The sequence below is a fragment of the Cryptotermes secundus genome, unplaced genomic scaffold, assembly GCF_002891405.2.
Source record: "Cryptotermes secundus unplaced genomic scaffold, Csec_1.0 scaffold653, whole genome shotgun sequence".
Lineage (NCBI taxonomy): Eukaryota > Metazoa > Arthropoda > Insecta > Blattodea > Kalotermitidae > Cryptotermes > Cryptotermes secundus.
The window spans coordinates 231,787-259,392 of record NW_019736406.1 but is presented as its reverse complement, the minus strand read 5'-3'; the positions used below and the strand labels follow the sequence as shown (position 1 = coordinate 259,392).

At 40.7% G+C, this 27,606-nt stretch overlaps 1 long non-coding RNA gene across 1 annotated transcript; it reads left to right on the top strand.

The window, feature by feature from the left end:
• The first annotated feature begins 2,869 nt into the window (after positions 1-2,869).
• Positions 2,870-25,206, top strand: LOC117282742. Its single transcript, XR_004513602.1, has 3 exons — positions 2,870-2,933; positions 7,676-7,851; positions 24,791-25,206. It is a non-coding gene; the product is annotated as an uncharacterized LOC117282742 (long non-coding RNA).
• The last annotated feature ends 2,400 nt before the right edge of the window (positions 25,207-27,606 follow it).

The window sequence follows — 27,606 nt, the reverse complement described above, 5'->3', positions numbered from 1 at the left end:
TGCTACAAACAAATGGTCATAGTTCCTAAGCCGTAAGGAATGGGCTAAAATGGAATGCATTGTTGAGAAGCTCGTATTTACGAGTATTAACGCATTTCACTCACAATATGTCGAGATCCATCTGCGTGCTTCATTGGGCACATTTGCAAGGTAACGAAGTCAGCAATAGAATGTCGGTTACCTATTAGCGAAGGTATCAATAATCAAAAATATTTACACTTACCTGAAAATTTAGAAGGTAATGAAGTCAACAATAGACAATCGTACTTCTTTTGGCTTATTTTGGACTTCACCCATCGTCTGGTATGTAAAAGACAAAAGCCCACTACGTTTCGGAGACTGGATCTGTCTCCGTCTTCAGGTGGATAGGGAAGGATAAACCTACTCAGTTGGGCCCCTTAGAAAGAGCTAGTCTCAGTCACTGGACCTTTCTCTTTTTGTCTTTTACATACCAGACGATGGGTGAAGTCCAAAATAAGCCAAAAGAAGTACAGTATACACCATCGTCAGAATCCTTTCAAGTCTAATAGACCATCGGTTACTTAGTAGCGAAGGTGTCAATAATAACAAATTGTTACATTTTCCTTTACTTACGGACAAATTGTTACATGTTCTGTTACTTACGCCTTCATTTTATTTACGCCTTCGTATAATAACATTTTCAGCGTTAAAATTTATTCACGGTTTCGATGTCAGTAATATGATATTACAGAATTCAGATATTATAAGGAAATTTTTGTTTTTCACAATGAGAGCAATATGGTGGGCGTCACACGCTGTAAATGCAAGCCACGCGAGAGGAGAACGATGGGCTGAATACCATCTTGACGACGTCTGCGCAGGACAACGCTCTGTGGGATTACGCGTGAAGTGACCGTCAGTAGTTCAGCTCGTTCCATAATCCCCGTGAGCAGAATTTTCCGAATCCGTGGCACTCATATTGCTTGAGGGATTTCGGCAAGAGCTTATACATATCTACAATGAAAGCGACAAATAAAAATATTTTCCAGTAATGCCTTTCTTTGCGCAAAAATTAAGCAGCTTCAGAGAAATACTACCGTTAAAACTGCTAACTACATCATAATACCATCATAACGAAAAAGCTTAAAATACGTGTCAGCTCCTTGTTCTTTGTACAAGAAAATGGACTCTTGTTGGGACAAGCATGGTGTTTATCTCCTCTGAATAATTTCTGTAATGAACGGGTCTATTTTCTTAGAAGTGGCAATTTTATTTTTGTCAATATACGTAGTAGATCACTCTGAAGTCATGTAGACTTATTTTCAAATTCGTATTATTAGTATAGCGAATATGCTGACATTTAAACTGTAAAATATTACGTAACAACGAAAAATTCAGATTTGCTTTCTCTCAGATGTTAACTTCTGCCTCCCAAATCAAGAGAAAGTTTGTGGTGTAAGTATTAAATTATTAATTTAGTGATAAATCGCTTAGTATGTTCTACTAGATTATAGACTTAGACCAAATATGTTGTCAAGTTTTTAGTGATTGGATACAGGGTTTGGATTAATTACTGAGATAAATGAATGCTTATTACTCGTTACTACATATAGTTACAGCAGTTCCACGGTTCTACGCACTCTAGAAACAACTAAAACCCATTCCAAGTCTTCCCACTCTGCTGTCTTATATACTCATTGCTTGGTAGCGGCTTCTAACAATGTAAATACTTTTGGTAACTCTATGATCAAGGGCTCTTGTCCTGCCTGGCTGACAACTGATTGCTAACCACAGACTACGGTCCTACCTCATAGAAAACACTGTTCCCATTGTTGTATCCATTGCTGTTTGCACAGCCATAGGCGCAGACCCCGCAGAAAATATCTCTTTCAAGCTAGTCTATTGGTGCTGGTTGCTGCCTAACAAAGGTTGTTTCGTTGTTTGTTTCATCGTCGTTGCCTAGCAACGAGTCAGTACGCCACAATGCATACGTCTGATATTGAAACTGATGCACAAGGTTTTGTATTTCTCCCTCAGGATCTCATATATTGTCAGCGTTCACGAATGTTAAATGAACGAAATTTTGGATTAACAAATTGATGATGTTGATGTATGTTTTGTCTGCCTAATGAACTTTCGCTAGAAGAATAACATAATTGAGTGATAATTCACAAATAGTGTATCAGACCCTCAGAAATTAACTTCTGCCTTTCTACTGAATGAATTTCTTCCACTCCATGAACTCTCTTCACTTTCTTTCTCCACTTTTTGTTTTGTCCTTTATTTTCTGTTTCAATTGACACTTTTTGTCAAATTAACTACAGTTAATTATAATAAATTAATACATAAGCCTACACATATGTGTAAGTTTGTGTTGGATTTCATTTCTTCTTCCTAATATGGGAGGTATACCCTTTGCTAGGCAACGACCGCGAAATAAGCAAATATACCAAAACCGTTCTACGTCATTGCTCCGCAAAGAAGCAAGTTTCCATTATTGCTGATTACAGCAACAATGGAAGCGATGTTTCCCAAGAGGCCGATCCCAGTTCTTATAAGCAGTGTTGTGCCCCAGGTTATTAATGAGTATTCTTTATCCTAACAAGGGGTCAAATTTATGTTTTATTAATTAGAAAATAATTATAAGTTTTATAAATCTAAATACGTCGGGTGAACCACAAGTTGGAAACCCGCCGGAAGCCAGAGTTGAGACGCCGTACATTCTTTAGCCATCCGGTGTCAGTTGTACAGTCTATAGAAATTGCTGACAAATTAAGTGATGACACGAGCAAGTCTCGCCACCGCACAGTTTGCTGACTTAGGGGTTTTGCGCGAGCAGCTTTCCGTGATGTTGAATTTTGAGGGGCTAGGACGGGAGGAGCCGCGAGCACTCTGATTTTAAGGGTTGCTCGGAACAGTCGCGTGGTAGGAAGGAGACGCGATGGAGTCAGATGTCTTCCTCTTTTGTGAGTGTGAGTACTTGCCTGTGTTCGGATCACTGATGGTTGTCAATATATGATTCTGGTTGGTTAATGTGTTCTTAGGATAAAATTGGTTAATTTATTTTAGCGTATAAACCTTGGAGTGTAACAGAGTAATTTTGATTTATTGAGTGATGGTTTAGATACAAGTATCGGGTTTAATAATTAAGTTTGGGTGTAACATTTGGTGTGTTAATTGTTAGTTAAAATTTGAAAGTTGGTTAAATGAATCACTATTGGGGTACGGGATTTGGTTTATTGTTAAGATATAAATTTTGGTTAACGAATGAAGGTTACAGTGTGAATTTATTTCGCTATTACTACATGATAATTTTGGTTTACTGACTGCAGAGTACAGAAATTTGGTTTACGCCATGCAGGTTCAGTAGACTCGGGATAGTAAGGTTTAAGAGGTTATTGCAAGGCGTGTAATCACAGATTGTGTGTGTTAATAGGCTGTACGTATGTAATTGTTGATTTAATTATATTTATTCTTATTTTGACATGCTTAGTGTTTATTTGGGTTATTAGTAATAATTAATTATTTGGGCGGAGTAGAAGCTATCCACAGATGTTGAACTGGTGACAGTTAGGTTGGATTTTCTAAATTTTGATGGTGGCAGCGTTGGAATAAGAATAAGAAATTTGGGTGCCTACCCCCCGCTTTCGTAATAATAAATTGGACGTAAGGCTGGGGGCACAATAATCTGTTGGCAGCGGTAAGGTATAATACGAAATTTTTGTGTCACAATCGTTGTGGCAAAACAGCATGGCCAGAAGAATGTTGTGGCATGACGCAATAGGTAAGGCAGAACCAGGCTTGGCAATCATGTTTCCACAGCAACGAATATGTCTTAAGAAACAATGCATTGCATACAGAGTCACGTTGATTCCTAGGCAACGCAACGTTTCCTTTCTCACGGCAACGAACCTCCGAAGCACAGTAACAGCGAAGAAGGCGGTAACTCTATTGTTGAAGGAGGTGATCTCCATACGGTTCGACCGGAACCTACCTCAGGGAGAGAACTGACCAACAGAAGACACAATATGACAGCACACAGAAGAGAACAAACAGAAGTCAGAAGAAGTCAGAAATGAAGTCTTTATTTTATGTGGCGTAGTTACAGTAAGATTTAGAGTGTTATCATTGTTCATAGTTACGAAGTGTTATTGTTACAGCAAGACTGTGTTACATCTAATTGTAGTTCCGCCTGGTGAATATCCAATAAATCGCTTCATCTAATCCGGAACCCATTAATTAGTCATCGCGTTAACAGGATGTGACAATATTCATAAGAGACAAACGTATCTTCTCGTCAGAGATGATATTAATTAAGGAATATTACCGCAAGAGTTCAGTTGAAAAAATATCTGTCATCGTGAACCTCAAGGGGCTTGTCGCAAAAACGAACTTATTGGCGGCAAAGCGCCCGTCGAAAAGTAACTATGACTTTGTCAGTTGGCTGGTGAGTTAGTGAGTTAGTTAGATAACCGCTGGGGTTCAGTTGCTGTGAGCTGTTGATGTTAGGGGCTAGTAGCTGAGGCCGGAGACCGTTCGGGAACAGAGAGGAAGGGGAATATCCGTCGTTGAAAACCGCTACCAAGCAACGACTAGTGAAGAATATAACAGACTGAGAAGACCTAGTGTGTCCTATAGAGATTTGTGGAGTGTGTAGAACAGTGAGAACATAGTCATTACTTGTAGTTACGAACCGTAAATATTTAATAAATTCAACTATCAATCAGAACCCTGTCTGTAATCACACTAGACTTGTGACATTATTATTAGTAGTAGTAGTAGTAGTAGTAGCTGTGGCGTGCACTGTCTTCGCTCGCTCGGAAGCCGGGGTCGTGGGTTCGAATCCCACTCGGGGCATGGATGTTTGTGTGCATTTTTCTGTGTTTGTGTACAGGTAGAGGCCTTGAGACGAGTTGATCACCCACCCAAGGAGTCCTACCGTATGTCTAAGATATAGAAAAACCGAAGTGAACGGAGAAGTTCATGGAGGTAGGCCTAGGCCCACTGGGGCTGTAGTGCCAAGGAAAAAAAGTAGTAGCAATAGTAGTAGTAACAGTAGGAGTAGTAATAGCAGTAGTAGCAGCCGTTGTAGTAGTAGCAGCAGCAGCTGTAGTAGTAATACCAATAGTAGCATAGTAGTAGTAGACTTAACCGCTTCTTTCTCCAAGTCCATCGCAATTACACACACACACACACACACACACACACTTGCACACCTGACATAAGAACAGCTATACTATCGAAGCACTGTCTTTTCGAGTTTTGCTTTTGTTCTAAATTCTGTCCTGTTTTGGAAACTGTTGGTCTTCCAGTTCCTGCTCGGCATATGAGAGGCTTCCCTTTATCGACGTCTGCTCGTCAAGTTCAAATTGCACCTCTGCTGCTAACGTTGTTTGCTTGAACGCTGAGATATTTGGAACCAAACCCGTTTCCCATAATCAAATCACAATTCATAGCGATTCCTTGCACTCTGTGTGAATGTACGCATATAATTATCTCGCCGCAAAATGACTCACGCGATTACATTCATTTTGTTATTATTATGTGATACAAGTTGTCTTGATTTGTCTCTTGCTTTGTCTTTTTTTCAAATTTGCTCGCCTTACTTTACAATTGGCCTTTGGGCTGCTGATTGAGTATATAAATAAATAAAGAATTGAAGTGAATTATTATTTATGTATTGAAAGTGGAAGTAAAGCTATCCCTGTAACAGACCGTGAAGGCCCATAGGGTTGAGACTTTAAGGGTCCCACATTACCTTGTACATATTAATTTTCCCATACACGAGGGAGAGTCAGTGGATAGGCCACAAATGGAAGTAAAACAGTTGTAATTGACGTAATAGGTTTCCTATGTGTATCACTAGGTAGCAGCACAGTCCAGCTTAATGACGACCTAGGTAGCGGACGCGCATGTGAATGTTCAGAGACTGGTTTCAGTAGTCAAAATGACGCCTCTTTTTTGAGGGTATACTACTGAAGATCAGCGTTCTGTTGTGCTTTTTTCTTTTGTGGACAAAAATATTCATAAATAAATATTTCTTGTTTCCAATGGGAAGTGTTTGTCGCGAAAAGCGTTTCACAGCTGGGTGGCAAAAGTTTCGCTGATGACGAAGAGGTTGAACCGGAGGTGCGGAAGTGGCTGAGACAGGAGTCAAAAGACTCCTGGTAAAGCGATGGGACAAGTGTGTCAGTGTTGGTGTAGGATATTTCGTAAATGTTTTCTCCAGGTTCGAATATGACATGATTTATATGTTTTATGTATATCCATTCGTGACCTGTTTACTGACCGCACTGCTTAGAATTTTCTCTGATTAGGCCCACTGATTCTGAATTGATGGGGAATAATTATCTTTAGCGAATTTTTTATTAAGAAATCATTTTGGAACGGGAAATCTATACCTCTTTGTCAAAAGTGTGGTTCTTACAGAACTTTTATATGTTTCTGGAACACAAACAATAATTAATAAAAACGAACATAAAAATGAAGTGGGTTTCACTTAATTTTAATATAAACCTTCCGAGTCAATTATCAGAAGTACATCTGAAATCCAAACGTACGGGTTAGCCCCTTTACTAAATGGTGATTACAACTCATTTGAAGAGAAGAGCTCTTCAGACGTACAAAGCAGAGCAGTTATTACATGCGCCGCTTGACTTAACCTCAGAAAAATGAGAATTTTACTCACAGAACACTCATCTCTATTTAGTATGTGTTTCCTATAAAGATAAAAGTAACAGGCCGTGGTAGCAGATAGGTTTGTGAGACGTCGAGGTTCCCACACTTTCTAGACTATCGGCTCACAGACGGTGGTGAGGTTGTCAGCCTTGCGCGCCTGCCTGTCCCCAGGAAGATTCGTGGTACTCATTACTATTAGAGGTTGAGTGGACCCTAGGGTCTATAGTTGCAAGTGGAATTATTAGAACAATTGGAAGTAATCCAATGACATCGGGAATGGAACCCGTGACCTTCCGGCTTGTAGCATAGTGCCTCAGTCAGCTACGCTACCACATGGCCCTGTGTTTCCTATGATCCTCAGAGAAAACGGAGGTCTTTTTGTTGATTACTTCGTTTATTATTCGACCCTGAATGCTGAGGCATTACCTTCTCCGAAACGTCACCGAACTTCCCCCGGAATGTACGGTGTCACTGTCAGACAACATTTGTTTCCTTAAGCAGAAGTAACCGGCTGGTTTTCTGCATGAGGACGAAGTGTGTTTCCTGTGAGGTAGGAACTCAGTATTTATATACGAGTATTATTCAGAAGAACTATATGCTTGAAAGTGTTAAGGTGACACAGCTATATAGTACTACATTGATAGTCCAATTTGAGTGTTACCTAGACAACCTGTAGAGAATCTGAAGGTAGTTAAATCAAATTGAAATTTCCATGCGCAATACTGAGCTACTTTTTTTACTTATGGAAATCCATTTAAATATGCTGGTATAAGCCCCTCCTGCGTTAGAATAAAACTGTGTCTACCAACTGGCTGTGGAAATTTTCAGTCCCCTCCATACATGCGAATTGAAATCTCCCTTTCCTCGGTTTGCTGTATGTGTGTCCTTCTCTTATCAATTCACCAAATGCTTCATAATTGGTGTCATATCCCCTCATCCCTTCGCCCTGCCCATGTAGGGACGTTAACTCATGTATATTCATGTGCTGCCACTACGCGAGGGGTCGCGCGGTGAGACTGCTTCAAATATTTTGCAGGTTTTTGTGTCCCTCCGTCACTCCTACAGCAGACAAGAGCTGCCTGGTTCCACAGATTTCAATATTAAGCATCTCTTGAACTCCTGAGTGCTTTTAATACGTAAGGCATCTAAACGTACAAGGGACAGCCCCATCCTGTAACTGTCAAGGTTGAGGAATTGTTGTGTGGCTTAAAGGTGAGTAGTATGATTTCCACTGATATAAATTATATCTGTTACAGGCTATATATTAATAAAATCAATGATGTAGAATTATTTTTGAGATGTTAATAGTCGCTCAGCTCGTAAAATAAAATTTCAAGTTATTATTAAAGTAAGGATCCATTGACGTATTCACCAGAACTACTCATCAGACCATATCTAGAGACTGATAAATTTATGCCATACCTCACATTATTTCTTTTACATCTAATTTAATATTATTTTCCCATATATGATGGAATTTTCAGGGTGTTTCTTTTCTTCACGTTCTTCTGTCTAAAATTTTGTACGCATATCTTCTACGCGAGCGACGTGCCTCAACCATGCTGGAAATTTTACAAGATGCACACGGCTTTAAACATTCATTATGTATACAATTATGTAACAAAATTGTGCAGGCGAGAAGCAGAAGTCATACAAAATCTTGAGAATGAACATGTTCGCAGCTTAGGAGAAAGTGAAGCCAGACACAGAAAATATAAGAGGCTTAAACTTGGCAGTGGTCAAACTTACGGCGGGTCAAGTGACTAATCTTCCGCTGTAGCGTAAGATAATTAAGAACGGCATGATCTGCTTTGCTGTGCTGACAGAGCACTTGTATGTAGTGCAAAAGCAAGACATTTCAATAATATGCTATATGTGCGATACGTATACATGATGAAGGGCCAAACATATTCATAAGAGACAAACTCATCCTCTCTTCAGAGAGGATATCATATAGGGACTATGGCTCCCGCAAGGGTTCAGTTGCCAAAAAATAAACCTTTGATCGTGATCCTCAAGGTACTTGGCGCCAAGATGAATATATTGGCGGTAAACCGTCAGTCTTAAAGTAACTCTGACTCTGGCCACCAGTCGGCCGAATGCGCCGAGAGTGTCTCTGCAGGCAGACAGTCATCTGAGAGTTCCAGGAGTTGGTACTGGTACCGGGGACAGGTCGGAAACACAGAGGAAGCGGAAGGTTCTCCATTGGAAGCCGTTACCAAGCAGTGCAACCCCCGTCTATAGTCACTCTATCGCGTGACGATATTCATAAAATCCATCTTCTGGGATCTAAGGCTGCGTAGGGTGATGAAGGTCGGCCGTTAATTGGCTTCCAAAGCACGTACACGGCATTTTATCCCAGAAGATAGAAGTCTTCATAATTACCACTGCCAGAACCTTAAAGCATACAAGATTCATGTTGTTCATATGCGCCAACCTTACAGCGCTGCCAGCTCTCTGTGCTTAACTAATTAAGCACTGTATCATGAAAGATTATGAGGGAGTGGACGTATAGATCCAAGTTTCCTTTTCCTCTGCATTAGATGGAGGTGAGTGATCAGCTTCACGCGCGGCCGCCGGTACCCACTGCATAAGAAGTTAGTTGGGCCCCATAAACAGTCTGGAGGACGTTGAGAAGAGAAATTTCTTGATCATACCTTGACTCGAACTCCAACTCCTCTGTCTGCCCGCTCGTAGCCAGTCGCTGTACCGACTACGCTCTCTCGGGACCTTGGAGTTGAACTAAAATTATCGGATGTTTTCGTCGTTCTTTCTACGAGTGTAAGCACTGTAGAGCGAAGAATGGGTTTCTTATTCAGCTGTACGAGGAACGTTGTATTGCCGTCGTGTGTAAATAAAACTAGGCCGGTAATAGGCCGTGGAGGCCCATAGGGTTGTGAGACGTCGAGGCTTCACATTTTCTAGACAATCAGCTCACAGATGGCGGTGAGGTGGTCAGCCTTATGCACCGGCCATCCTCAAACCCCCAGGAAGATTTCTGGTACTCATTTCTGTTAGAGGCTGAGTCGACCCCAGGGCCTCGAATCGGCGACCTTCTGGCTTGTAGCAGAGTGCCTCAATCAACTACACATGCCCCCCACCTTGTGTGCAGTCCACAATGTTACACCTGCCCAGCGTATTGAAGCAATATGGCAGACAGCTGCTGTAGCCTAATTGATTATTGCAACGACTCTGCTCGGAGGGGACTCAAGTCGTCTGATGGAAAGAGCTAATGTCGTTACGCTCCGAAACGTACTACTTCATTTAGATTTCGTCATCGTCAAAATGTTCCACTTTATTAGAAGTTGTTCTGTTTGCATTAAATTTGGACGAGTGCGCGTTCTTATTAATATCAGTCAAAATATTGTACGTATATATACGCCATGAGAATGGCTCCTTCATTTGCATTACTTGATGGATTAAAATTGAGAAGTGGGCTATGCGTCAGATTGGAGGGGATTTCTCACGATCTCACTCTTTTGGTATCCATCCTCACAGCTAATGTGCGCTAGGAAGTTTGCTTCGGTTTACAGAAACTTCAGGTTGATGGCGGCTATGGAAACAAAGTCTGGAAGGTAACGAGAAGTTCAAGTTCGTAGTGCCCATAAACTGAAGTGTCTAGTGAATAGTCCACAAATAACGCGGGAAGAAAATCTCTTGAAGGACGTACGAAGCAAAAGAATTACGAGTAAAAACTGGAAAAGAAGAGGCACGACGCAATATTCGTATTTTTCTGTTTTCTTCTCACATTAAAACCTAAACGTACATAGTAATTGAATTACTGGATTATAAAGAAATAAGCACGAACTGGATTGAACTGGCTAAGAAAAAGATCCACTGATCACAGTGACCGCGCGGTCCGAAGCATGAACCGTCTTCTCCCGGTCAAACAATGGGATCGTGGGTTCGAATCCCACTCGAGGCATGGTTAGGTGTGTATGTTTATTCTGTGTTTGTGTCGTTCTGTGTGTAGGTACAGGCCTTGCGACTGGCTGATCCCCGTCCAAGGAGTCCTACTGACTGTATACAGGATCAAGGCACCGAAAAGCTACAAGGCCCAACAAAGGGCTGTAGATCCACAATAATTCAGTTCAATTCCTGTTTTCTTACGTTCAAACATCAATGTAAGAACAGCTATTGAAGTAAATAATTATAGAAATAATGTATTAGAAATATGAGTACGCCAGCTTCTTTTGTTTGGGCGCGTACAAATGACACAGAACTGGACCCTGCTTGTAACGTTAACAAATATCTGTGTGGCCAAAGGATTCCCGTCTACTATAGGACGGAAAAATTTTAAGTTATGAAAAACTTATTCGAAGTAAATGCTCATTCATTACAATCAAAACGTGAAACTTTGCCAGATACAACCAACACAAAGAAGACAGGGAAATAGCCTTGGCCTTGAAGGCTCATGGGGTTCTGAAACGTCGAGGCCACCACATTTTCTAGTCAGTCAGTTCACAGATGGCGGGAAGGCTGTCAGCCTCACCAACTACGCTACCGCATGCCCCCACACAAAGGTGATACAAAATATAATGTTTATAATCGTGGCGTATTATTAATCTTTTTAGAACAAAATAATCAATTTAGGTAATTGAGTAATTTCTGAATAAATGTCAAGTAAATCCTGAATATTGAGAGCCGCACCGTACTTATAAGTATGTCAAGTCCTATTTTTACTGACGTGGAGAAATCCCAAGACTGGGAAGCAGCCCCTCACTTAGTATTTACAAATTATTCTTGTGTTATATTCCAGTGCAACCAACAAGATCATTCTGTCGAGCACTGCTTGTATTTTAAGTACTGTTCACTTTACAGAATATAATCACGTCCTCAATCAGATATCCTGACGTCATCTTTGTACAAAGATAACATCGACTTCAGCACCACGTGACACTTGAAACAGGAAATGAAGAGTGCTCAACGCAGAAGTCTATGGCGACCTCGTTGGGATTGCGATGTGAAGAAACGACTTAAATTGCATTGCTAATGAATTCTCAAGATGGCAGAACGGGCAAAGTATAATGACGTCATTCTAATTAATTAATATTGACATCGTCCTGTTTTCTCTTGCTTTGAGATTCTATAAAAGAAATCATTCTGCAGCTCTAACCAGGAAGATCAGTGCGAACAAAATCAATTACTCAGGCCTCGAGGAGAATGTCCTGCGGAATTTTACCCTACTCCTACGAAGACGCTGTTAATATTATTATTGTCATGTGTATTAGTGATTAAAGATGCGGCTTTGGATCGGTGAGTCGATTTATTGGTCGTAACTAAAAATAATTATAACATTTCCAAGATTACTGTAATGATAACACATAAATAAAATCTTCTATATCTGCTTACACTAGTCGATGCCAGGTAACAGATCTAAATAATTGTTATTCAACTTTCCGAAGTTTTCTCTGGCAACGGATTTTAACACCGGAACTATAATTGTCACACTCCGGATATTCCTCTACTACAGCACACATGAAGTCTTCAGTTCACATGTTAAGTCCTCACAGGACGACTTCTAATTCTTCTTCTGCTGCGAAATTCCCGTGGCGATCTCCTACAGAGAACTGACTGACTCGTAGTGCCGATTGACTTCAGGATAACTCCTTTGCACGGATCCCATGGAAAATACCCCCTTCTCTTGTTAAGGATACGTGTTTTCAGCTTCGTTGCAAAGCAGTAGACATCCTATTGTTGAGTGCGTTTGCTTGGCGTAGACCGTATTGAAAACACAGTTTCCCCTATATTGTTGTCACGTTCTTAAAGGGGGGGGGGTGTTCACCGGTCGTCGCATAGAAACGGCAGTTCTTCTCTTGTTGCCTGTATTCGTGGCCGTGAAAATGTTTACGGACATTCCTCTGTTGTTATAGAAACGGCAAATATGTCGCATTATTATACCTCTACAGCCCTTTGTTGGACCTGGCCGCCTTTTTAGTTCCTTCGGTCGGTAGGATTCCTTGGACGGGAGACCAGCCGGTAGCAAGACCGCTATCTACATACAGAACAACACAAACACAGTATAAACGAATACATACATCCATGATTTGAGTGGGATTCGAAACCACGATCTCAGCGTTCAAGTGAGAGCAGACTGTTCATGCTTTAGACCGCGTGGTCACTGTGAAGGGCTTGTTGCTAAATAAACCAAGTATAAACTCCCTTTACTGACGAAAAATAATTATATAGGCGTGACAATCTCTGGCACTGCATAGCCTGTACTTTATATACGAACATATTAATTGCATGTATGTTAAATTTCTGGGATAATAAGGAAATGTTTTAACATGAATATGCTTTAAGCAGTCGCTATGTCATGAACCATCATCATCATCATCATCATCATTATCATCATCATGTTTATGGATTAGGCTATGCGCGGTCTGTTCCGTCCTCTTGAAGAGTATGCTGGTCCCCCCATTTTAACTGCGGGCGTCCCTTGTTTCATCTTTTTTTTTTTTGGAGGGGGTGTTTGAATGTTCGGAATTCGCCATTCTTCAATTCGTTACGAGTCATATTTCCATTGAGATCTGTAATTCAGTATTTTATTATTTAGATTTAAAATATCCAGCCCGTCCCTAATTTTAGCTTTCCTTATCTGGTCCTGCTACACTCCTCAAGAATTTAATTTCTACAGTTCCAATTTTTACTTTCTGTTTCTTTGTTGTAGTCCATATTTGTGATCCATTTGTAACTACGGCCATGGCTTCACACAATTTTATCTGTATCTCTCTTCTTGTTTCTTTATTCAATGTTCATCTTATTGTGCTGCACATTTTATTAAATGTATTCGTTCTTATTTCTAAATCTCTGTTCTTTGTTACCGTAACTGTACATCTCAAACAATTAAAACTATTTACTTGTTCAGTTGTGTTATAATTTATCAATATTTTAGTTCTCACATTAATCTTTCCTTTCACAGACTATGCCTTTATTTCACTGAAATCTTCAAATCATATTTAAGAGTTTTTTAATTTGAAAAATCATGTGTATACAAAAAATGACCAGGCAATGCCCATCCGGCCGTCTGTAGCACAGCCTTTTAAAGATCTCATTCTATCATAGCGGTCACCCAGCGATTTTTTAACATTTCTCTTAAATTAACTTTAATACTATTACTATTAATATTTTGTAAATATTGTCACGTACAGAAGGGTACACGTGACGGGTTCTAGGTAGGATGACTTAGCATATCGGTTGCAAGTTCCCTTAATCACACTTAAATACAGCTCTGTCGCTGATTTACACACTTTCCAGTTCACCGTTGCACACGCACTAGGATTCCCAGGCTTCACTAGTCGTATCCTGGCAACGGATCTCAACACAGAAACTAGCACTTCATCTCGCTATGAAGTCTTCTTGCTGTTTCGTCTTCAGTCACTCTGGAACCTCGGAACTCAACTAGAAACACTCCTGGACTCTTAACTACACTGCTCTGCACTGTAATCTGCACTAATATAAGTCTAAGTCCAAGTCACATTGCGACTGACGTTCAGTCAGTCAGTAAGTCTTGGTGTCGAGCCCCGTCTGGGGCTCATAACCAGATATTTATCACTGTTGAACGTTACGGTTTTGTTCTTTTGTGGGGCGTCCTCCCTGACGAGAGGACGGGTCTGTCTTATTTACATGCTACTGGCCCTTGCCAGCGCAGTCTTTCTCGGGTCCAAGTCCCTTGGGACGCGCGACCATATTTTACTGTCTCAGATGATTTGAGATTTCCCTTTTCATCGCCTCCTACGACTCGCAGGGTCACGGTGGAGGTATTCGACCCCGCCTCCACACCGGTGTACTAATATAAGCTAAAACAGGTCTTCGTTATATAGGTTCCTCAAGGACAACACAGAAAACATAAGTCACGTTATTCCTAGCCAGCGAGTTTATTGGTGCGCTGACTGTTGCCTAGCAACGAGCTATAACATTCGTCTACTGAAAGGCATCTTCCATTGTTTCACGTTGGAACGTGTTTGCCGTGCCGTTGCCTCGAAACTCTTTGGTAAAATCCGTTGAAATGCACTTCTTTTCCTTTTAAAATAAATTTGTGTACGAAGAGCTGTATAGTTCAGTGTATGTGCTGCTCTCTGCATCTCATCTTCTGCACTTGCCACAATCACGTGGTCGTCCGCGAATAAGAATGTATTTAGAAATAAGTCCTTTGTTATAATATTTCCTCTGAAGGACTGCAGCCAATTTTCGATGACTCTTTCAATGTAACTATTAAACAGTATCGATGACACAGGACAGCCTTGTCGAAATACTTTATTAATTTCTATAGGAGTTTGACAACTTACTCTACCTTTCCTTGTAATTTTTTGTTTTAATTTTGGTACATACATCGGACTGTTCTTATTAAATATGTCGGAAATCCCTTTATTTCCCTTTCTTTTTTCGCAAAACCGATTCAAATGCTTTTACACAGTTTATGAAGAGCAGATCTGTCTATGTTATACTTCCTGTGTCTTTGATGGAGTTATTGAATTGTATATGCTGACCATAAAAAACCGTCCTCTTCTATATCTCCTTTTCTTCTTCATTAGGCAAGGCTTCATGTATGAAAATTATTCCTCTCGAGAAAGATTTTGGCATATGTCTGCTGCACATAATAAGCTATGACCTATATAATTTCTACAATTTCCTCTGTTTCCTTTTTTGCATTGTTACGTGATTATAGTTTATAGTCGGGGTTTGGATTAGTAATTGGATTTATTGAACTCTTACTGAACGTAACTACACAGTAATTAAGGAATTCACACACATTACAGTTCACTAGAGCACACAGCCTGCTGTGCCTTCACCAGTCATTGTCTGGTAACGGCTTCCAACGGCGGAAGTTCCCCTTCCTCCGGGTTCCCGAACTATCCCCGTGCCTCAGCTATCAGCTTCTCACAGCAACAGCTCACAACAACTGAACGCCAGCGGTTCTCTGACTCACTCAACTCACCACCATATCTTCGCTGATTAAACTGTTTTGCTTATAACAACTTGGTTCATCCGGCACAGAAAACACCGTTACTTTGTTGGTTTTTACAGCCGTTGCCTAGTAACGGCCGTTATCTAGTGTGTTTCACTGTCGTTGCCTAGCAGCTGGTTTACAGGCCACAGTGTATAGGTATTACAATAGCAACACACTACTCTTCAGGGACATATCCAGGTCTCCAGCATATCAAACAATGTGTAATATAGTGCAGTCTGTACATATTTCATGAGCTCAATATACCTGGCGCAATGGAACATTCAGTACATTTATCTAACGCACATGTAAGCCAGTTATAGCAGACTTTTATAGAAATGATTCACTTAACGAATTATGTCAATAATACGTTTAAGAGAAGTAGTGAATACTGAAATAAAATTCAAAAGCAGAATATACGAGTATTGCATTCCGCGAGGTAGTCCTGTATTGTAATATACATATGTAGTGTATTAGGTTATCATAAAAATACCGTGTAAAATTTACAGTGTTTCATTATATAATTTGTTGTAAAGATAGAGAACCAAAAAATTAATAATCTTTCTCTCACTCAGAAAGCATTCCCAGCATTTTATGGAACCCGAAGGTTCATTACCGTTTTCACAACAGTAATTCACTGGTCCATATCCTGAGCCAGATAAATCCAAACCATGGTATCCCATTCTATTTCTCTTAGATCCATTTTAATAATGTCCACACACCTATGCCCTGTTCTTCTCAGTGGAAAGAGTTCCATTTTGATTTCTCACCACTATAATATGCATTCCTCTTTGCTCCCATTCTTGTTACATTCCATACCAATCTCATCCTCATTTACTTGATCATTCTAATTATACTTGGAAAAGAGTAAAGTTATGAAGCTCCTCATTATGCAGTTTTCGCCAACCTCCTGTCACTTCATCTCTCTTCGGTCCAAATATTCTCCTCAACACCCTGTTCTCAAACACCCTCAGTCTATGTTCCTTCCTTAATGTCAGAGACCAAGTTTCACACCCATACAGACCCACAGGCAAAATTATATTTTTGTATATTCTATTTTTTTGTTTTCAGACAGCAGACGAGATCAAAAATTAATAATAGGCCTATTTATGTTAAAATAATGATTTTTTGTGAATTTTCACTTAATTTGGAGGTTTTTGTAGGTTATAGCGAATGGATAGATTCTTCTCATTTTAGTCAATTACAATAATTTATTTAATTTGATGTCTCGTAAACTTAACAGGTTATTTATGTCAATGCTGACCCTAGTGTCACCTCTTATATATATATATATATGAATTACCGAGTGGCCCATAACATCGGTGTTATACGAGTATATCATAAACAGCTTAGTTTTAAGACAAGCTGATATTCACAATTGAACATATGTGATTAATATATTTGTGAGGTCACAAATATTACTATTCTACGTGCGGCGTCAACGTGTACAAAGTTCGAACATTTTGGTTCAACAACGAAAAACAACGCCGTTCTGTCAGCTCATGTTACTGCGTGTTATTTAATATAAGGAATAGAAATCTCAGAGACGCAAACATGGACGTTTTATACCAAATTTTTAAGGTTTGCAAGAGTTGTGATGTCTGAATATTTTCGTATTTATTTTAAGTAATGTTATATTTTATCATCCTGCTACAATATTTTACCGCTTGATATATGCACACAAACACAGTCCACAAACTCACACGCGCAAGAGATTCAACTATACGTACCAACACATGTACAGGCGCACACCATCAACAAACTTATACGCGACATTAAGAGAGATGCCAGAACAAGCGATCTTGTAATTTTTCAATTTTTAACTTTCTAATTTTTTAAATTTCAGCACAGTGAAACTAATTACTTTTGTGCAAGTTGTAAAGTAGGAGAAGATCACAGTGGTCGCTCGGTCTAAGGCACGAACCGTCTTCGCTAGCTCGAACGCTGCGATCGTGGGTTCGAATCACATTTGAGGCATGGATGTCTGTGTGCGCTATTTTATGTGTAGGTAAATGGCCTTGCGATCGGCTAATCCCTAATCCAAGGTGTCCTGCTACCTGTGTATATATTAAGGAACTAGAAAAGCGGCCAAAGTCCGCAAGGACTGTAGAGCCATAAATACGATAGACAGATATTAATGGACTAATTTAATACGTAGCGCATGATTAGTGTGCCAGCAGTATAGTGCAACAACATACACACGTGATGATGGTCATTTTGGGAACAAAGTATGTCGTGTAGTAGGGGAAGAAGGAGATTTAAGGGGAATAGTAGAACCAGAAACCGCACCAAAAGCTGCGCAGAAAGTCTGTGTTTATGTAAATATATAAAATGATTTTAAATAAATTATTTTGTAAACTGAAGAACTACCTAAAATGTTTTTAGAACAATTCTTTGTTGGTTACCCCTTATTATATGTGTAGTGTCTTACAATAGTTTAAGTGCAAATTAATAATGTTACGAACACAAACCATAACTGTACACTGAATCAAATAGAAATTACCCGAAACATGATAGTAAAAGTACTGAGAATTAATCACTGAAAGTTTCCTCTTGAAATTGAAAGTTTCCTAAAACACATTTACGTGTTACAACTGTTACTGGGGCCCATTCTACCTTTTAGGCCGTACAAACCAGCCGATTCCCCTGTAAGCAAATGAAGCTTACTACAAGGCGTTTAAAAATAATAGCCTGGTAATGATAACGAATAAATATGAATTCTCAGTAATTTCTTCAATATGGTAATATCATAAAAATATCTAATACATAATTTAAACTGGAGACAGTGTACTTATTGTTCTACTTTAAGAGAAAATGGGAGGTTAAATTTAGTAGTTACTTATTTGTGTTGGCACATTTTGTAAACTGGGTGTTTGGTCTCATTTTGAAGGGAAATTCTGAGGCAAATGTTATGTTTTGCATGATAAGTCTCTGACAAATTATTGTTGGTTAATCTGTATGAATATATTAGTTATTGAGAGCATTTATGAAAATTGTTTTAATTCTGCGGGACAATTTGAGAAATTTTAACTATTGATAATATGGCGCTGAGATTTGATTTTTGCCTCAGATATTGACGTAAATGAATCCGGCAGGTACGTAAATAAATTTGTTTTCCACAGCGGCTTAGGCTCTGGGGCTCAAGCAGTTCCATACAAATCGACAATTGGGGCTGTTTCCGCCGGTTGGGGCGGACAGATAGTGAAAGTGATCACTCACATCCATCCAGTGCAGAGGTTTGCCTTCCACACCCGCGTACGTCTTCAGGAATGTTTCATTCGGCACAGGACGACTTTTAACTTCAGTAGAAAAAACAGCAGTAAAAACAAACGCGTTGTAATATAAAAGTGCGTTTTAATAAAGGACAATTCGAAAGCGAGTAGTAATTTTAAGACATTTCTAAGCTGTATATGACTGCTGATGTTCACATGTATGTCTGGGTGAGTGAAAAACAAGAAGAAGAATATAATAGACATGAAATAGAGGAAGCCGATTATTTTGTTTGCAATAAAATCATAATAGAACAGACACATCCTAACTCCACTACTGCAGGAATCATACTGCCTCACTACACTAGGTTAGTAACAAAATCCTTGCAATCATACTCCTGTGGGAAAGTCAAATACATTTTTTTACAGAAAATCTTTCAGATGTACGCGGTAGCGTAGTTGATTGAGGCACTATGCTACAAGCCGGAAGGTCGCGGGTTTGATTACCGACGAGGTAATTGGATTTTTCAATTAACCTAATCCTTCCAACCGCAATATGGCCCCGAAATCGACTCAGCCCCTAACAGAAATGAGTACCAGGGATCTTCCTGGGGTGTAAAGGGTGGCCAGCGCAAAATTCTGACAACCTTACCGCCATCTGTGAGCTGACTGTCTAGAAAATGTGGGAGTCTCGGCGTCTCACAAACATATTGGCCTCCATGGCCTGTTGCAGGGATAGCTTTACATTTTTTGTTCTTTTTGAGGAAGGTGTGACATGCCATGTTTCGAACAGCAGATTGAAGCCTAGGCTTATGTAGGAAACTGATACTTGATTTCCTCTTCGAGAAATAAATTGCTAGGACATGAAAAATACTTCACCGGATTTTTGCAATTTCTGCTTAATGTAATATAATTTTAGGTTTTGTAGCAGCAGGAGAATCTTCGTCGTACGTTACTGTCGAGTGTGTATCACTCATTAATTTCACAACCTGGCCTAGCGACCGGCTACTCTCACTTAACCCAGTCCCAACAGTATTTCAAATTAGGTAGCAGCGGTCTCCTTCCATTTCTCATCCAAGCAATTATTATCTGACCATCACTTCATTCGACTCCGTGTCGCTCGCTCGCTCACTTATGGAGTTGAGCCCTTCTTGAGAGGCCGCCAGTTGTGCAGCTACTCAAGAACATCCCAGCTTTTTATGATACCCGAAGGTTCATCACCATATTCAAAACAGCACTCCACTGGTCCCTATCCTGAGCCAGAACAAACCTGTCTATAAAATCCCATTCTTTCTCTCCAAGGTCCACTTTAATATTGTCCACCCACCTATGCCTTTGTCTTCCCAGGTTTTGTTTTAATATCGTCGTTTCCAAATATCTGAACTGTGACACATTCTCAAAATATCTGTTATCTATTTTCATGTCATGATTTTGCTATGAATTTTGGTGACGAGACAGCAACATTACTTAGTTTCTGTGTGTTTACTTATAGACCAACCTCCTTAAAGTTTCTGTGTGTCCCTTTATGGCATCTGTTATATTCGACTCTGTATCAGCGTAATTATTAGAAGCGTCCTCTTTCTCGTGAGTTGCTTAAAGTTCTTCTCAATACTGAGACTATACGAATATGTAACCTTGAATTGTAGGATGATAAGAGAATTGCACACTATTTGGAATGAAGCTGTCGGAATAAAATCTAAGCACCCCCCTGAATTTACTTTCAGGGACTGAAGAACATCACTAGAAGCCCGGTCAGATCATCCGATGTCCTCACCGACATTCGAACCCAGCACTTCCCGGATACAAGCCTACAGTTCTGCCTCTAGACCGGCCTGTTCGGTTTTGTACCGTCCATAAATGCAATTGGATTCTTTTTCTCGCACATAAGTGGCTATTATCCGATAATCCAAACCGTATATACTCCATCCACTATCGGAACGAGGTTGCGTTATCATCAGTTAAGTCATGAATAGGAAGTGACTATATTCTGTTCTGAACGTACTTGCCAGTAATCAGTAGAGGACGGGAAATTAAAATATATTTACACAGGAATTTTATTGCGCAATGTTGCCTACACAAGGTATGATGCACCCTGGATCACAGAATAGATATACTTCACAATGTACTGAACCGGTTGGTTGGTGACCTAAACATGGCGCCGTAGGTGTATAAATTCTTGGAACGATAGCCCCTCAGACGACAAGCAATACCAACATTAAACTGTACACAATCTGCTTGTCTCACGTAAGAGAACACAGGGCTTAATATTCAATGAACGAGGTCGACCTGCTATGAGCTTGGGCTTGAGGGTCAAATTATGTGCAGAATATAATGTTTCTACAACATGGTGGCCACGGTGTTTCTATTTGGATATAAAAATTGGAAACTGTCGGTCCCCCTTTGTCAGGATAAAAATCTCATCTTGTTCGGATTAGCAAACACAATCTCATATCAAACAGAACATAACAGCAGCTACAGGCATGTAATATACAGCTTATTATTTGCTTTAGATAAATGCTACTCCGAACGGGAAAACACCTCTACCCGCGCTTCTACCCACTTGCAAATTGACGAAAGAGGATTCAAGCGTCCCTCTTCCTCCCCACTCCTATGAACCACGTGATTACAACAAGTTGTTACGTATTTGATTCATAAAAATAACGTAACACAAAACATGAAGCAGTAATGACAGAGAGATGGCACGGGGGAGAGGAATGAATTTAATGTGTTGTTCTCTCTTTTCGAATTATGTGTAAAGGTCGCTTTCAATTTATTATTAAATGAACTCAATAAATTTTCTAAGACTTCTTAGACGGGACACCAGCCCATAGCAAGATTTATGCTATCTGACGAAAGCAGAGGAACAGAAGGACACCAAACACGGACCTAGCGACATCCCAGAACAGTGTAGACTGCGGTACCTAACACCTCTGGTATTTAAACCTTTCTTTCATCTAAGAAGTGGGCCTTAAACCTCTCAATCACGTGACTAATGAACTATTATAATATTGTCATGAATTAGAGTGTGACTATAGACGTCGTATGCACTGGATGGATTGGATTTATTGATCACTTGTACACGCCACTCGGAACTATACAGTTTACAGATCATAACTCACACAAACAACTGTCCTCAGTCTATTCAGTGCACACTAGCCTTTTCCTGGCAACGGTTTTTACCGAGGGAGATTCTTCAGCTTCCCGCACTTAGGTCCTCTTATCACAGCCGCCCGTGCAGAATTTTTGTCAACTGACAACTCAACTAACTGGGTTCCAGGCTGGCGGCCATTTCACACCAACCTCCCTGGCCTTCTCTTCAAAGGCTGACGTTTAACTAAACCGCAACTGAACTGTCTCATCACCAACCACCTACTTCAGATAACTTCGCTCAACAGAACTGCTGACAACTCCAAGAAACAACTAAGTAGTTGCAAAGTCAGAGTCAAAGTCACATCGCGACTTATGGTCAGTCAGTCATTCAGTCTTTTATTTAATGCTAGTGGGGTGGGACTTAGGTCCCTTGTGCTGCGACCACTTCTGGCCTATTGTACCAGCCCCAGATGATAGGTGAGGGTGATTGTGGAGCAATTGGTGGAATCAAGATTGCCAGGTGAAACCGAAGTACTCGGAGAAAACCTGCCCCAGCTCCATTTTGTCCACTACAAATCCCACTTGAACAGACCCGGGATTGAACCCGGGCCGCCACGGTGGGAAGCCAGCGACTAACCGCTTGAGCTATGGCGCGGCCCGTCATTCAGTCTTGGTGTCGAGCCCAAAAAAGTAGTTGTCAAAGTCAAAGTCAAAGTCAAAGTAACTTTACTACAGGCGGTTTACCGCCAATCAGTTCGTCTTGGCGTCAGACCCCTTGGAGATAGTCCTTACGTAACATCATCTCTGACAAGAAGATACTTGTCTTCGGCACGTACCACTTAGAAAACACCGTTTCTATTGTTATAGTCCAATAATACCTCGGCCGCTGCATAGAAACGAGTGTTGCTTTATCCTCCTATTACATAGTAACGGCAGTACTCCTTACAATTAAAACCGTGGGCTTTAAACCTCTCGATGGCATCAACCATGAGCTTTGAAGCTCTGGAACACGTGAGCTGGGCCTTAAACCTTTCAATCATGTGACCGGTGGGCTTTAAATATCTCTGTCATATAAACCGTGGGCCTTAATCATCTCGATAACACGATCCGTGGACCTTCAGGCTCTGGATCATCTGACAACTGGGCCTTAAGCCTCTCAATCATGTGGACGGTTGGCTTTAAACCGCTCTATCCTGTAAACCTTGGGCCTTGAATCCTGTCGATAACATGAACTGTTTCTCTTAAATTCGTTCGATCACCTGGATCAGTGGCGTTAAATCACTCGATCACCTGTACAGTAGGTCTTAAACTTCCAGACCACCTGACCCGTGGGGCCGAAACAACTCAGTCACGTGATACATACATTCTCTTACCCTGACCGTGGGCCATGAGACGTTGATCACCCGAACCGTCGGCCCTAAACTGTTCGTTCACCTGAACGGCCGGATTCAATCATGACACTCAGTTCGACGGCGAGCCTGAAATATATCCATCACCTGCACCATGGCCCTCCAACCGTTCGACCGGTAGGACCGTCCCAAATACAGATATCAGCTTCCCTCGCAGAACGACGAAGCGTCAGTTTCTCTGAGACGAAGTTTCAACACACGTGGTCCCAGAATGCAGTCGCCATTTTCACGAGTTCCAGTCACGGAAGTTAGTGTATTCTTCTCTTATTTGGCAGATTCTCTCTGCTCTCTCATGCTCTGCCAACAGACGTAAAGCCCACACAACACGTGATCATAATTTCATTCACTGTTGCGTATAAACGTGAATATGAACTGAATTGAGGGTGTTGAGAACAGGGTGATCAGGATTTATTAATGGCCATTTTATACGACGCTTGGGATGGCTCATTCGGTATAGTGAAAAGCTACGGCCTGGAACGCCGGGGTTCGATTTCCGGCAGGAGGAAATTATTTTCTCTTCTACATAGCGTCAAGACAGGCTCTGGGGCCCAATCAATCTCTTATTCAATAAGCATCGCAGGCTGTTTCACAGGGGATAAAGAGGGAGGGGCGTGAATCTGACCATTCACCTCTATCTACTGATGAGGTCAACAATGTTGGAGCAGTGTCTCTACTCCCCATAGGTCTTCATGGCGTAGTGTTCCATTAATTAGGTATAGTGATAACTTTACCTTTATTTTCTTGTTCTCTGAACTGAACTTAGTGTCCACGGTTGATTATTCTACGGTTTTCACGAGAGTCACGCTTTTGTTCAGCTGAGTGAGTACCTGTGCTGTTTTTTCACTCAAACAGCAGTCGGTAACTGAGGAATGAAGTCAAGTAGCACAAGTCACATATCAAGGATACTGCATCAAGTTAGCTATTCGTGTCCCTGTTTCAGAATATGCAAGCAAGCGTTTTCAAACATCAATGGTAAGAGAAGGGTAGCAATCAGAACTATGGGAAATTAAAATACTTTATCTGCTTTTCAAGTAATGCATTTACGCAAAGGGTGTGCCCTAAGCCTCTTTAACAGCGCTACGTTAAAAACGAATACACATAATAGGAACTGGGATTCCCCCCACGCAAAATCAATACAGGAAGTTTTCCAATTTTTATAGCGCTGTAATTGTGTTTTGATTTCCGATGGACGCGGAACGTATGGGTTTTAAAAAATTAAAATTCCGGCCTAAAAATATGGTGCGCTGTAAAATGGTATTTCTGGTGTGGATTTTACACTGCTGACTTCTGAACGACATTGTGAAGATAATGTGAAAAGCAGAATCTTGCGACCCAGTAACCATTTTATTAGAAAACTGCAGTCTAATCATAATAAAACAAAGCTTCTGATTTTTGAAAAATTTGTTTCAGCAATTAAGTATATTTTAAGAAAATACTCTCATCTAAGGTGTGATGCAATGTGCTCTGTTAAAAGTACACAAATCCTCTCTTTTCAGGGTCGATGCTGAAGTTAACCAAGTAAACAGCAAGGAAAGAGGCAAAGGAAATCTAATATATAAAGCTACCCCTGTAGCGGGAGGTGGAAGACCCTTGGTTTGAGAGACGTCGACTGAAGTAAAGTGAAGCAGCTGGTCGGTGAGTGAGAGAGCTCAGTTGTCACTTGGAAGTCAGCCTGTGGCGAGAAGAACAGGAGGTTGGCATGAAATGGCCATCAGCCTGGGAGTTGTTAGTTGTGATTTGTCAGCTGGCAAGAGTTCTGCTCGGGCGAATGTGACAGAAGGACCTGAGTGTAGGAAGCTGAAGAATCTCCTTCGGTATGAAAGTTGCCAGATAACGGCTAGTGGAGACTGTAATTAACTGAGGACGCTAGTCTCTGTGCGCCAGTGATCTGTAAATGTAGCTCCGTGTTATGTATAGAAGTGGTCAATAAATCCAATTCACCAATCCGTAACGCGTCTATAGTTACACACAGACCCAAACAGTGAAAATATTTTCTTATTATCAGAATTTGAAACGTGTGAGCGACAACACGGATATTATCAGGGCAATAGATTGAAAACGTATGCAAATTTCGTTTAGTAACTTTGCTGTAGAATTTGAAATGGAAAGAAACTTGGCTGCCGTGGAGAGTTATTTTCGGTGTCTGTGACTCTATGCCTGTACCTAATGAACCACTAGAGTTGGACCTGTGAAATCCTACACGAAAACAAGTTCTGAACGTAATCACAAATTGCATATGAGCTGTTATTTGTAAATGAACAGTCACGAATACTGTGACAATGCGAATTGTTGATGTTATGTCCAACAAATTTAACGTAGCTGAAATTGTTCCTGTGCTTTACTAAGTCATGAAGGCGTAAGTGGGAGTGGATGTATAGTTTCCACCTATTCTTGACCTCGACACTAGTTATATGTGAGTGGTCAACTTCAAGTTCCGGCCGAATTCCCCTTCAGCCCGCCCGGGGAGACCCCCGATACCCATTTGATCGGAGGTCCGGTGGGTCCCACATCCGGTCTGGACAACGTGGAGAGGAGATAAAACCTTACCTGTACTCGAATTCATACTCCTTAGACGTCCTGCCCTACAGAATCCTATGCAATAGGGATATACATCTTGTGCGTTCTGCTCAAAATTGCTTGTCACTCATTAGGAATACGCTTTTAGTTCTTCCATTCCGTGATACGATGGTAATTCTATACTGCGGGTTTCTGAGCTGTACCACGCTGTATTCAGGTAAGTGTTTACCAGCAACTGGGACTCTCTGTTTTCAAGGCAGACGTGAGTGAAGATTGAGGCAGTATATTGCCCCGTGTTTGGGTGACTAAGATGCGTGTTTGGGCTGCAATGGGTTTATTGAAACTTCACTAGTTGTAACTTCAAATAACTTTCAAGATTACTGTAATTATAGCCTACAAAGTCTTCAATTCACACACTAAGTCTTCACAGGTGGACTTCTAGCTCTTCTTCAACTACGAACTTCTCGTGGTTGTCTCCTACCGAGAACTGACTGTAAACAAGTCAAAGTCAATAATGTTATATTTTAGCGTCCTGTTGCACTGATTTATGTCCATGATTTATTCTGACCGTCCTAAAGTGCATACATTTATTCGCCTTACTCTTCTCTCTTGCATTACATGTTTCGACACTAAAGTGCCATTTTCAGGTGCTTTTCGATGTACGTCGAACTACTTCATTGCATGCCCTGTTGTCTTTATACTAAAATAACTAAAATATATATTCGTCATATATATTTTAGTTATTTTAGTTTATTTATGAAAAATTGAAAATTAAATATCAAGGAATCTATTGCACACATATACAGAGTGTCCACGAAGAAAGGTCAATATTCTGGGAGATCATAATATAGGTGATTCTAAACAAAAAATTGTGCATGTACATGTATCCTATTCCGAACGGTTTCCGAGATAGAGCTATTTTACTGATGAAAAATGGTTGATATGAAAGAGATATTAAGTACTGTAACAAATACCGATATTCACTGCTCAAGTGACAAAGTTGGTACCGTTTACCTAGTATAATACATTTTCGAAATTCCACCGTAAACATCAATGCACTTTGCAACTTGTGTGAGGACATGGCGTGCTGCCCGTCTGTACAGTGTGCTGTGCAGTGAAATAGCTCTATCTCGGTGCAACTTGTGTTAATGACATGGCGTGTTGCTCGTCTGTACAGTGCACTGTACAGTGAAATTTGCTCTATCTCGGTGCAGCTCGTGTGAGGACATGGCGTGCTGCTCGTCTGTACAATGTACTGTACAGTGAAATAGCTCTATATCGGTGCAACTCGTGGGAGGACATGGCGTGCTGCTCGTCTGTACAGTGAAATAGTTCTATCTCGGAAACCGTTCGAAATAGGACACATGTACATATGCACTTTTTTGCTTCGAATGAAGGATGCTATGACCTCCCAGAATATTGACCTTTCCTCCCGGGAAACAATGTATGCGGTATATAAAGGTAAAGCTATCACTGTAACAGACCGTTTGGTTCCACAGGATTGTAAGACGTCGAGGTTCCCTCATTGTTTAGACAATTGGGTTACAGATGGTGAGGTTGTCAGTTTTACGCTCCTGCCGCCCTGAACCCCTATGGAAGATATCTGATACTCATTTCTGTTGAAGGCTGAATCGACCCCAGGGCAACATTGCGCCTGGAAGGATTAGGTCAAATGAAGAAATCGAATGACCTCATCAGGAATCGAACCCGCTACATTCCAGCTTGTAGCATAGTATCTCAACCAACTTCGTTACTATTTTTTGTTTGTTTGTGTAATCCTTATCGAATTCAAAAC